The sequence below is a fragment of the Strix aluco genome, chromosome W (genome assembly GCF_031877795.1).
Source record: "Strix aluco isolate bStrAlu1 chromosome W, bStrAlu1.hap1, whole genome shotgun sequence".
NCBI lineage: Eukaryota > Metazoa > Chordata > Aves > Strigiformes > Strigidae > Strix > Strix aluco.
Genome location: NC_133970.1, coordinates 10,303,773 through 10,316,963, shown reverse-complemented (window position 1 = coordinate 10,316,963; position 13,191 = coordinate 10,303,773).

Here is a 13,191-nt window from a genome sequence, read left to right as displayed (position 1 = left end):
AGGGCAGGGCAGGCAAGGCAGGGCAGGGCAGGGCAAGGCAAGGCAAGGCAAGGCAAGGCAAGGCAAGGCAAGGCAGATAATGCCAGGGCAAGCAAGGCAGGGCAATGGAAGATAAGGGCAGGGCAGGCAAGGCAGGGCAAGGCAAGGCAGGGCAAGGCAAGGCAAGGCAAGGCAAGGCAAGGCAAGGCAAGGCAAGGCAAGGCAGATAATGCCAGGGCAGGCAAGACAGGGCAATGGAAGATAAGGGCAGGGCAGGCACAGCAGGGAGACAGGGCAATGCAAGGCAAGGCAAGGCAAGGCAAGGCAAGGCAGATAATGCCAGGGCAGGCAAGTCAGGGCAATGGAATATAAGGGCATGGCAGTCAAAGCAGGGCAGGGCAGGTCAGGGCAGGGCAGGGCAGACAGGGCAAGGCAAGGCAAGGCAAGGCAAGGCAAGGCAGATAATGCCAGGGCAGGCAAGGCAGGGCAATGGAAGATAAAGGCAGGGCAGGCAAGGCAGGGCAAGGCAAGGCAGGGCAAGGCAAGGCAAGGCAAGGGAAGGCAAGGCAATGCAAGGCAGATAATGCCAGGGTAGGCAAGACAGGGCAATGGAAGATAAGGGCAGGGCAGGCAAAGCAGGGCAGGGCAGGGCAGGGCAGACAGGGCAAGGCAAGGCAAGGCAGATAATGCCAGGGCAGGCAAGACAGGGCAATGGAAGATAAGGGCAGGGCAGGCAAAGCAGGGCAGGGCAGGGCAGGGCAGACAGGGCAAGGCAAGGCAAGGCAAGGCAAGGCAAGGCAAGGCAAGGCAAGGCAAGGCAGATAATGCCAGGGCAGGCAAGGCAGGGCAATGGAAGATAAGGGCAGGGCAGGGCAAGGCAGGGCAGGGCAAGGCAAGGCAGGGCAAGGCAAGGCAAGGCAAGGCAAGGCAAGGCAAGGCAAGGCAAGGCAAGGCAGATAATGCCAGGGCTGGCAAGGCAGGGCAATGGAAGATAAGGGCAGGGCAGGGCAGGGCAAGGCAAGGCAAGGCAAGGCAAGGCAGATAATGCCAAGGCAGGCAAGGCAGGGCAATGGAAGATAAGGGCAGGGCAAGGAAGGCATGGCAGGGCAGGGCAGGGCAAGGCAAGGCAAGGCAAGGCAGATAATGCCAGGGCAAGCAAGGTAGGGCAATGGAAGATAAGGGCAGGGCAGGCAAGGGAGGGCAGGGCAGGGCAGGGCAAGGCAAGGCAAGGCAAGGCAAGGCAAGGCAAGGCAGATACTGCCAGGGCAGGCAAGGCAGGGCAATGGAAGATAAGGGCAGGGCAGGCAAGGCAGGGCAGGGCAAGGCAAGGCAAGGCAAGGCAAGGCAAGGCAAGGCAAGGCAAGGCAAGGCAGATAATGCCAGGGCAAACAAGGCAGGGCAATGGAAGATAAGGGTAGGGCAGGCAAGGCAGGGCAGGGCAGGGCAGGGCAAGGCAAGGCAAGGCAAGGCAAGGCAAGGCAAGGCAGATAATGCCAGGGCAGGCAAGGCAGGGCAATGGAAGATAAGGGCACGGCAGGCAAGGCACGGCAGGGCAAGGCAAGGCAGGGCAAGGCAAGGCAAGGCAAGGCAGGGCAAGGCAAGGCAAGGCAAGGCAGATAATGCCAGGGCAGGCAAGGCAGGGCAATGGAAGATAAGGGCAGGGCAGGTTAGGGCTGGCAAGGCAAGGTAAGGCAGGGCAACGGAAGAGAAGTGCAGGGCACATTAGGGCAGGCAAGGCAAGGCAAGGCAAGGCAAGGCAAGGCAAGGCAGATAATGCCAGGGCAGGCAAGGCAGGGCAATGGAAGATAAGGGCAGGGCAGGCAAAGCAGGGCAGGGCAGGGCAGGGCAGACAGGGCAAGGCAAGGCAAGGCAAGGCAAGGCAAGGCAAGGCAGATAATGCCAGGGCAGGCAAGACAGGGCAATGCAAGATAAGGGCAGGGCAGGCAAAGCAGGGCAGGGCAGGGCAGGGCAGACAGGGCAAGGCAAGGCAAGGCAAGGCAAGGCAAGGCAAGGCAAGGCAGATAATGCCAGGGCAGGCAAGGCAGGGCAATGGAAGATAAGGGCAGGGCAGGGCAGGCAAGGCAGGGCAAGGCAAGGCAAGGCAAGGCAAGGCAAGGCAAGGGAAGGCAAGGCAAGGCAGATAATGCCAGGGCAGGCAGGGCAGGGCCATGGAAGATAAGGGCAGGGCAGGGCAAGGCAGGGCAGGGCAAGGCAAGGCAGGGCAAGGCAAGGCAAGGCAAGGCAAGGCAAGGCAGATAATGCCAGGGCTGGCAAGGCAGGGCAATGGAAGATAAGGGCAGGGCAGGGCAGGGCAGGGCAAGGCAAGGCAAGGCAAGGCAAGGCAGATAATGCCAAGGCAGGCAAGGCAGGGCAATGGAAGATAAGGGCAGGGCAAGGCAGGCATGGCAGGGCAGGGCAGGGCAAGGCAAGGCAAGGCAAGGCAGATAATGCCAGGGCAATCAAGGCAGGGCAATGCAAGATAAGGGCAGGGCAGGCAAGGCAGGGCAGGGCAGGGCAGGGCAAGGGAAGGCAAGGCAAGGGAAGGCAAGGCAAGGCAAGGCAGATAATGCCAGGGCAGGCAATGCAGGGCCATGGAAGATAAGGGCAGGGCAGGGCAAGGCAGGGCAGGGCAAGGCAAGGCAAGGCAAGGCAAGGCAGATAATGCCAAGGCAGGCAAGGCAGGGCAATGGAAGATAAGGGCACGGCAAGGCAGTCATGGCAGGGCAGGGCAGGGCTAGGCAAGGCTAGGCAAGGCAGATAATGCCAGGGCAAGCAAGGCAGGGCAATGGAAGATAAGGGCAGGGCAGGCAAGGCAGGGCAGGGCAAGGCAAGGCAAGGCAAGGCAAGACAAGGCAGATAATGCCAGGGCAGGCAAGGCAGGGCAATGGAAGATAAGGGCAGGGCAAGGCAAGGCAGGGCAAGGCAAGGCAATGCAAGGCAAGGCAAGGCAGATAATGCCAGGGCAGGCAAGGCAGGGCAATGGAATATAAGGGCAGGGCAGTCAAAGCAGGGCAGGGCAGGGCAGACAGGGCAAGGCAAGGCAAGGCAAGGCAAGGCAAGGCAGATAATGCCAGGGCAGGCAAGGCAGGGCAATGGAAGATAAGGGCAGGGCAGGCAAGGCAGGGCAGGGCAAGGCAAGGCAAGGCAGGCCAAGGCAAGGCAAGGCAAGGCAAGGCAGATAATGCCAGGGCAGGCAAGGGAGGGCAATGGAAAATAAGGGCAGGGCAGGTTAGGGCTTGCAAGGCAAGGTAAGGCAAGGCAACGGAAGAGAAGGGCAGGGCACATTAGGGCAGGCAAGGGAAGGCAAGGCAAGGCAAGGCAAGGCAAGGGAAGGCAGATAATGCCAGGGCAGGCAAGGCAGGGCAACGGAAGATAAGGGCAGGGCAGGCAAGGCAGGGCAGGGCAGGGCAGGGCAAGGCAAGGCAAGGCAAGGCAAGGCAAGGCAAGGCAAGGCTAGGCAGATAATGCCAGGGCAGGCAAGGCAGGGCAATGGAAGATAAGGGCAGGGCAGGCAAGGCACGGCAGGGCAAGAAAAGGCAGGGCAAGGCAAGGCAAGGCAAGGCAGGGCAAGGCAAGGCAAGGCAAGGCATATAATGCCAGGGCAGGCAAGGCAGGGCAATGGAAGATAAGGGCAGGGCAGGTTAGGGCTGGCAAGGCAAGGCAAGGCAAGGCAAGGCAAAGCAAGGCAGATAATGCCAGGGCAGGCAAGGCAGGGCAATGGAAGATAAGGGCAGGGCAGGCAAAGCAGGGCAGGGCAGGGCAGGGCAGACAGGGCAAGGCAAGGCAAGGCAAGGCAAGGCAAGGCAAGGCAAGGCAAGGCAGATAATGCCAGGGCAGGCAAGGCAGGGCCATGGAAGATAAGGGCAGGGCAGGGCAGGGCAAGGCAAGGCAAGGCAAGGCAAGGCAGATAATGCCAAGGCAGGCAAGGCAGGGCAATGGCAGATAAGGGCAGGGCAAGGCAGGCATGGCAGGGCAGGGCAGGGCAAGGCAAGGCAAGGCAAGGCAGATAATGCCAGGGCAAGCAAGGCAGGGCAATGGAAGATAAGGGCAGGGCAGGCAAGGCAGGGCAGGGCAGGGCAGGGCAAGGCAAGGCAAGGCAAGGCAAGGGAAGGCAGATAATGCCAGGGCAGGCAAGGCAGGGCAATGGAAGATAAGGGCAGGGCAGGGCAGGCAAGGCAGGACAGGGCAAGGCAAGGCAAGGCAAATCAGATAATGCCAGGGCAAACAAGGCAGGGCAATGGAAGATAAGGGTAGGGCAGGCAAGGCAGGGCAGGGCAGGGCAGCGCAAGGCAAGGCAAGGCAAGGCAAGGTAAGGCAAGGCAGATAATGCCAGGGCAGGCAAGGCAGGACAATGGAAGATAAGGGCACGGCAGGCAAGGCACGGCAGGGCAAGGCAAGGCAGGGCAGGGCAGGGCAGATAATGCCAGGGCAGGCAAGGCAAGGCAAGGCAAGGCAAGGCAAGGCAAGGCAAGGCAAGGCAGATAATGCCAGGGCAGGCAAGGCAGTGCAATGGAAGATAAGGGCAGGGCAGGACAGGGCAGGGCAGGGCAGGGCAGGGCAAGGCAAGGCAAGGGAAGGCAAGGCAACGCAAGGCAGATAATGCCAGGGCAGGCAATGCAGGGCAATGGAAGATAAGGGAAGGGCAGGGCAAGGCAAGGCAAGGCAAGGCAAGGCAAGGCAAGGCAAGGCAAGGCAAGGCAGATAATGCCCGGGCAGGCAAGGCAGGGCAATGGAAGATAAGGGCAGGGCAGGGCAGGCAAGGCAGGGCAGGGCAGGGCAAGGCAAGGCAAGGGAAGGCAAGGCAAGGCAAGGCAAGGCAGATAATGCCAGGGCAAGCAAGGCAGGGCAATGGAAGATAAGGGCAGGGCAGGCAAGGCAGGGCAAGGCAAGGCAGGGCAAGGCAAGGAAAGGCAAGGCAAGGCAAGGCAAGGCAAGGCAAGGCAAGGCAAGGCAGATAATGCCAGGGCAGGCAAGACAGGGCAATGGAAGATAAGGGCAGGGCAGGCACAGCAGGGCAGGGCAGGGCAGGGCAGACAGGGCAAGGCAAGGCAAGGCAAGGCAAGGCAAGGCAGATAATGCCAGGGCAGGCAAGTCAGGGCAATGGAATATAAGGGCATGGCAGTCAAAGCAGGGCAGGGCAGGTCAGGGCAGGGCAGGGCAGACAGGGCAAGGCAAGGCAAGGCAAGGCAAGGCAAGGCAGATAATGCCAGGGCAGGCAATGCAGGGCAATGGAAGATAAAGGCAGGGCAGGCAAGGCAGGGCAAGGCAAGACAGGGCAAGGCAAGGCAAGGCAAGGGAAGGCAAGGCAATGCAAGGCAGATAATGCCAGGGTAGGCAAGACAGGGCAATGGAAGATAAGGGCAGGGCAGGCAAAGCAGGGCAGGGCAGGGCAGGGCAGACAGGGCAAGGCAAGGCAAGGCAAGGCAAGGCAAGGCAGATAATGCCAGGGCAGGCAAGACAGGGCAATGGAAGATAAGGGCAGGGCAGGCAAAGCAGGGCAGGGCAGGGCAGGGCAGACAGGGCAAGGCAAGGCAAGGCAAGGCAAGGCAAGGCAAGGCAAGGCAAGGCAGATAATGCCAGGGCAGGCAAGGCAGGGCAATGGAAGATAAGGGCAGGGCAGGGCAGGCAAGGCAGGGCAAGGCAAGGCAAGGCAAGGCAAGGCAAGGCAAGGCAAGGCAAGGCAAGGCAGATAATGCCAGGTCAGGCAAGGCAGGGCCATGGAAGATAAGGGCAGGGCAGGGCAGGGCAAGGCAAGGCAAGGCAAGGCAAGGCAGATAATGCCAAGGCAGGAAAGGCAGGGCAACGGAAGATAAGGGCAGGGCAGTCAAAGCAGGGCAGGGCAGGGCAGAGAGGGCAAGGCAAGGCAAGGCAAGGCAAGGCAAGGCAAGGCAGATAATGCCAGGGCAGGCAAGGCAGGGCCATGGAAGATAAGGGCAGGGCAGGCAAGGCAGGGCAGGGCAAGGCAAGGCAAGGCAAGGCAAGGCAAGGCAAGGCAAGGCAAGGCAGATAATTCCAGGGCAAACAAGGCAGGGAAATGGAAGATAAGGGTAGGGCAGGCAAGGCAGGGCAGGGCAGGGCAGGGCAAGGCAAGGCAAGGCAAGGCAAGGCAAGGCAAGGCAAGGCAGATAATGCCAGGGCAGGCAAGGCAGGACAATGGAAGATAAGGGCACGGCAGGCAAGGCACAGCAGGGCAACGCAAGGCAGGGCAAGGCAAGGCAAGGCAAGGCAGGGCAAGGCAAGGCAAGGCAAGGCAGATAATGCCAGGGCAGGCAAGGCAGGGCAATGGAAGATAAGGGCAGGGCAGGTTAGCGCTGGCAAGGCAAGGTAAGGCAGGGCAACGGAAGAGAAGGGCAGGGCACATTAGGGCAGGCAAGGCAAGGCAAGGCAAGGCAAGGCAAGGCAGATAATGCCAGGGCAGGCAAGGCAGTGCAATGGAAGATAAGGGCAGGGCAGGGCAGGGCAGGGCAAGGCAGGGCAGGGCAGGGCAGGGCAAGGCAAGGCAAGGCAAGGCAAGGCAAGGCAAGGCAGATAATGCCAGGGCAGGCAAGGCAGGACATGGAAGAAAAGGGCACGGCAGGCAAGGCAGGGCAGTGCAGGGCAGATATGCCAGGGCAGGCAAGGCAAGGCAAGGCAAGGCAAGGCAAGGCAAGGCAGATAATGCCAGGGCAGGCAAGGCAGGGCAATGGAATATAAGGGTAGGGCAGGCAAGGCAGGGCAGGGCAGGGCAGGGCAAGGCAAGGCAAGGCAAGGCAAGGCAAGGCAGATAATGCCAGGGCAAACAAGGCAGGGCAATGGAAGATAAGGGCAGGGCAGGCAAAGCAGGGAAGGGCAGGGCAGGGCAAGGCAATGCAAGGCAAGGCAAGGCAAGGCAAGGCAAGGCAAGGCAAGGCAAGGCAAGGCAGATAATGCCAGGGCAAGCAAGGCAGGGCAATGGAAGATAATGGCAGGGCAGGCAAGGCAGGGCAGGGCAGGGCAGGGCAAGGCAAGGAAAGGCAAGGCAAGGCAAGGCAAGGCAAGGCAAGGCAAGGCAAGGCAGATAATGCCAGGGCAGGCAAGACAGGGCAATGGAAGATAAGGGCAGGGCAGGCAAAGCAGGGCAGGGCAGGGCAGGGCAGACAGGGCAAGGCAAGGCAAGGCAAGGCAAGGCAAGGCAAGGCAAGGCAGATAATGCCAGGGCAGGCAAGGCAGGGCAGTGGAAGATAAGGGCAGCGCAGGGCAGGCAAGGCAGGGCAAGGCAAGGCAAGGCAAGGCAAGGCAAGGCAAGGCAAGGCAAGGCAAGGCAAGGCAAGGCAGATAATGCCAGGGCAGGCAAGGCAGGGCCATGGAAGATAAGGGCAGGGCAGGGCAAGGCAGGGCAGGGCAAGGCAAGGCAGGGCAAGGCAAGGCAAGGCAAGGCAAGGCAAGGCAGATAATGCCAGGGCTGGCAAGGCAGGGCAATGGAAGATAAGGGCAGGGCAGGGCAGGGCAGGGCAAGGCAGGGCAAGGCAAGGCAAGGCAAGGCAGATAATGCCAAGGCAGGCAAGGCAGGGCAATGGAAGATAAGTGCAGGGCAAGGCAGGCATGGCAGGGCAGGGCAGGGCAAGGCAAGGCAAGGCAAGGCAAGGCAGATAATGACAGGGCAAGCAAGGCAGGGCAATGCAAGATAAGGGCAGGGCAGGCAAGGCAGGGCAGGGCAGGGCAGGGCAAGGCAAGGCAAGGCAAGGCAAGGCAAGGCAAGGCAGATAATGCCAGGGCAGGCAAGGCAGGGCAATGGAAGATAAGGGCAGGGCAAGGCAAGGCAGGGCAGGGCAAGGCAAGGCAAGGCAGATAATGCCAGGGCAGACAAGGCAGGGCAATGGAAGATAAGGGCAGGGCAGTCAAAGCAGGGCAGGGCAGGGCAGAGATGGCAAGGCAAGGCAAGGCAAGGCAAGGCAAGGCAAGGCAGATAATGCCAGGGCAGGCAAGGCAGGGCAATGGAAGATAAGGGCAGGGCAGGCAAGGCAGGGCAGGGCAGGGCAGGGCAGACAGGGCAAGGCAAGGCAAGGCAAGGCAAGGCAAGGCAAGGCAAGGAAGGCAAGGCAAGGCAAGGCTAGGCAGATAATGCCAGGGCAGGCAAGGCAGGGCAATGGAAGATAAGGGCAGGGCAGGGCAGGCAAGGCAGGGCAAGGCAAGGCAAGGCAAGGCAAGGCAAGGCAAGGCAAGGCAGATAATGCCAGGGCAGGCAAGGCAGGGCCATGGAAGATAAGGGCAGGGCAGGGCAAGGCAGGGCAGGGCAAGGCGAGGCAGGGCAAGGCAAGGCAAGGCAAGGCAAGGCAAGGCAAGGCAAGGCAAGGCAGATAATGCCAGGGCTGGCAAGGCAGGGCAATGGAAGATAAGGGCAGGGCAGGGCAAGGCAAGGCAAGGCAAGGCAAGGCAAGGCAGATAATGCCAAGGCAGGCAAGGCAGGGCAATGCAAGATTAGGGCAGGGCAAAGCAGGCATGGCAGGGCAGGGCAGGGCAAGGCAAGGCAAGGCAAGGCAGATAATGCCAGGGCAAGCAAGGCAGGGCAATGGAAGATAAGGGCAGGGCAGGCAAGGCAGGGCAGGGCAGGGCAGGGCAAGGCAAGGCAAGGCAAGGCAAGGCAAGGCAGATAATGCCAGGGCAGGCAAGGCAGGGCAATGGAAGATAAGGGCAGGGCAAGGCAAGGCAGGGCAGGGCAAGGCAAGGCAAGGCAAGGCAAGGCAGATAATGCCACGGCAGGCAAGGCAGGGCAACGGAAGATAAGGGCAGGGCAGTCAAAGCAGGGCAGGGCAGGGCAGAGAGGGCAAGGCAAGGCAAGGCAAGGCAAGGCAAGGCAAGGCAGATAATGCCAGGGCAGGCAAGGCAGGGCCATGGAAGATAAGGGCAGGGCAGGCAAGGCAGGGCAGGGCAAGGCAAGGCAAGGCAAGGCAAGGCAAGGCAAGGCAAGGCAAGGCAGATAATTCCAGGGCAAACAAGGCAGGGAAATGGAAGATAAGGGTAGGGCAGGCAAGGCAGGGCAGGGCAGGGCAGGGCAAGGCAAGGCAAGGCAAGGCAAGGCAAGGCAAGGCAAGGCAGATAATGCCAGGGCAGGCAAGGCAGGACAATGGAAGATAAGGGCACGGCAGGCAAGGCACAGCAGGGCAACGCAAGGCAGGGCAAGGCAAGGCAAGGCAAGGCAGGGCAAGGCAAGGCAAGGCAAGGCAGATAATGCCAGGGCAGGCAAGGCAGGGCAATGGAAGATAAGGGCAGGGCAGGTTAGCGCTGGCAAGGCAAGGTAAGGCAGGGCAACGGAAGAGAAGGGCAGGGCACATTAGGGCAGGCAAGGCAAGGCAAGGCAAGGCAAGGCAAGGCAGATAATGCCAGGGCAGGCAAGGCAGTGCAATGGAAGATAAGGGCAGGGCAGGGCAGGGCAGGGCAAGGCAGGGCAGGGCAGGGCAGGGCAAGGCAAGGCAAGGCAAGGCAAGGCAAGGCAAGGCAGATAATGCCAGGGCAGGCAAGGCAGGACATGGAAGAAAAGGGCACGGCAGGCAAGGCAGGGCAGTGCAGGGCAGATATGCCAGGGCAGGCAAGGCAAGGCAAGGCAAGGCAAGGCAAGGCAAGGCAGATAATGCCAGGGCAGGCAAGGCAGGGCAATGGAATATAAGGGTAGGGCAGGCAAGGCAGGGCAGGGCAGGGCAGGGCAAGGCAAGGCAAGGCAAGGCAAGGCAAGGCAGATAATGCCAGGGCAAACAAGGCAGGGCAATGGAAGATAAGGGCAGGGCAGGCAAAGCAGGGAAGGGCAGGGCAGGGCAAGGCAAGGCAAGGCAAGGCAAGGCAAGGCAAGGCAAGGCAAGGCAAGGCAAGGCAGATAATGCCAGGGCAAGCAAGGCAGGGCAATGGAAGATAATGGCAGGGCAGGCAAGGCAGGGCAGGGCAGGGCAGGGCAAGGCAAGGAAAGGCAAGGCAAGGCAAGGCAAGGCAAGGCAAGGCAAGGCAAGGCAGATAATGCCAGGGCAGGCAAGACAGGGCAATGGAAGATAAGGGCAGGGCAGGCAAAGCAGGGCAGGGCAGGGCAGGGCAGACAGGGCAAGGCAAGGCAAGGCAAGGCAAGGCAAGGCAAGGCAAGGCAGATAATGCCAGGGCAGGCAAGGCAGGGCAGTGGAAGATAAGGGCAGCGCAGGGCAGGCAAGGCAGGGCAAGGCAAGGCAAGGCAAGGCAAGGCAAGGCAAGGCAAGGCAAGGCAAGGCAAGGCAAGGCAGATAATGCCAGGGCAGGCAAGGCAGGGCCATGGAAGATAAGGGCAGGGCAGGGCAAGGCAGGGCAGGGCAAGGCAAGGCAGGGCAAGGCAAGGCAAGGCAAGGCAAGGCAAGGCAGATAATGCCAGGGCTGGCAAGGCAGGGCAATGGAAGATAAGGGCAGGGCAGGGCAGGGCAGGGCAAGGCAGGGCAAGGCAAGGCAAGGCAAGGCAGATAATGCCAAGGCAGGCAAGGCAGGGCAATGGAAGATAAGTGCAGGGCAAGGCAGGCATGGCAGGGCAGGGCAGGGCAAGGCAAGGCAAGGCAAGGCAAGGCAGATAATGACAGGGCAAGCAAGGCAGGGCAATGCAAGATAAGGGCAGGGCAGGCAAGGCAGGGCAGGGCAGGGCAGGGCAAGGCAAGGCAAGGCAAGGCAAGGCAAGGCAAGGCAAGGCAGATAATGCCAGGGCAGGCAAGGCAGGGCAATGGAAGATAAGGGCAGGGCAAGGCAAGGCAGGGCAGGGCAAGGCAAGGCAAGGCAGATAATGCCAGGGCAGACAAGGCAGGGCAATGGAAGATAAGGGCAGGGCAGTCAAAGCAGGGCAGGGCAGGGCAGAGATGGCAAGGCAAGGCAAGGCAAGGCAAGGCAAGGCAAGGCAAGGCAGATAATGCCAGGGCAGGCAAGGCAGGGCAATGGAAGATAAGGGCAGGGCAGGCAAGGCAGGGCAGGGCAGGGCAGGGCAGACAGGGCAAGGCAAGGCAAGGCAAGGCAAGGCAAGGCAAGGCAAGGAAGGCAAGGCAAGGCAAGGCTAGGCAGATAATGCCAGGGCAGGCAAGGCAGGGCAATGGAAGATAAGGGCAGGGCAGGGCAGGCAAGGCAGGGCAAGGCAAGGCAAGGCAAGGCAAGGCAAGGCAAGGCAAGGCAGATAATGCCAGGGCAGGCAAGGCAGGGCCATGGAAGATAAGGGCAGGGCAGGGCAAGGCAGGGCAGGGCAAGGCGAGGCAGGGCAAGGCAAGGCAAGGCAAGGCAAGGCAAGGCAAGGCAGATAATGCCAGGGCTGGCAAGGCAGGGCAATGGAAGATAAGGGCAGGGCAGGGCAAGGCAAGGCAAGGCAAGGCAAGGCAAGGCAGATAATGCCAAGGCAGGCAAGGCAGGGCAATGGAAGATTAGGGCAGGGCAAGGCAGGCATGGCAGGGCAGGGCAGGGCAAGGCAACGCAAGGCAAGGCAGATAATGCCAGGGCAAGCAAGGCAGGGCAATGGAAGATAAGGGCAGGGCAGGCAAGGCAGGGCAGGGCAGGGCAGGGCAAGGCAAGGCAAGGCAAGGCAAGGCAAGGCAGATAATGCCAGGGCAGGCAAGGCAGGGCAATGGAAGATAAGGGCAGGGCAAGGCAAGGCAGGGCAGGGCAAGGCAAGGCAAGGCAAGGCAAGGCAGATAATGCCAGGGCAGGCAAGGCAGGGCAACGGAAGATAAGGGCAGGGCAGTCAAAGCAGGGCAGGGCAGGGCAGAGAGGGCAAGGCAAGGCAAGGCAAGGCAAGGCAAGGCAAGGCAGATAATGCCAGGGCAGGCAAGGCAGGGCCATGGAAGATAAGGGCAGGGCAGGCAAGGCAGGGCAGGGCAAGGCAAGGCAAGGCAAGGCAAGGCAAGGCAAGGCAAGGCAAGGCAGATAATTCCAGGGCAAACAAGGCAGGGAAATGGAAGATAAGGGTAGGGCAGGCAAGGCAGGGCAGGGCAGGGCAGGGCAAGGCAAGGCAAGGCAAGGCAAGGCAAGGCAAGGCAAGGCAGATAATGCCAGGGCAGGCAAGGCAGGACAATGGAAGATAAGGGCACGGCAGGCAAGGCACAGCAGGGCAACGCAAGGCAGGGCAAGGCAAGGCAAGGCAAGGCAGGGCAAGGCAAGGCAAGGCAAGGCAGATAATGCCAGGGCAGGCAAGGCAGGGCAATGGAAGATAAGGGCAGGGCAGGTTAGCGCTGGCAAGGCAAGGTAAGGCAGGGCAACGGAAGAGAAGGGCAGGGCACATTAGGGCAGGCAAGGCAAGGCAAGGCAAGGCAAGGCAAGGCAGATAATGCCAGGGCAGGCAAGGCAGTGCAATGGAAGATAAGGGCAGGGCAGGGCAGGGCAGGGCAGGGCAGGGCAGGGCAGGGCAGGGCAAGGCAAGGCAAGGGAAGGCAAGGCAACGCAAGGCAGATAATGCCAGGGCAGGCAATGCAGGGCAATGGAAGATAAGGTAAGGGCAGGGCAGGGCAAGGCAAGGCAGGGCAAGGCAAGGCAAGGCAAGGCAAGGCAGATAATGCCCGGGCAGGCAAGGCAGGGCCATGGAAGATAAGGGCAGGGCAGGGCAAGGCAGGGCAGGGCAAGGCAAGGCAGGGCAAGGCAAGGCAAGGCAAGGCAAGGCAAGGCAAGGCAAGGCAAGGCAAGGCAGATAATGCCAGGGCTGGCAAGGCAGGGCAATGGAAGATAAGGGCAGGGCAAGTCAGGCATGGCAGGGCAGGGCAGGGCAAGGCAAGGCAAGGCAAGGCAGATAATGCCAGGGCAAGCAAGGCAGGGCAATGGAAGATAAGGGCAGGGCAGGCAAGGCAGGACAGGGCAGGGCAGGGCAAGGCAAGGCAAGGCAAGGCAAGGCAAGGCAGATAATGCCAGGGCAGGCAAGGCAGGGCAATGGAAGATAAGGGCAGGGCAGGCACAGCAGGGCAGGGCAGGGAAGGGCAGGGCAGGGAAAGGCAAGGCAAGGCAAGGCAAGGCAGATAATGCCAGGGCAAGCAAGGCAGGGCAACGGAAGATAAGGGCAGAGCAGGGCAGGGCAGGGCAGGGCAAGGCAAGGCAAGGCAAGGCAAGGCAAGGCAAGGCAAGGCAAGGCAAGGCAAGGCAAGGCAAGGCAGATAATGCCAGGGCAGGCAAGGCAGGGCAATGGAATATAAGGGCAGGGCAAGGCAGGCATGGCAGGGCAGGGCAGGGCAAGGCAAGGCAAGGCAAGGCAAGGCAAGGCAGATAATGAGAGGGCAAGCAAGGCAGGGCAAT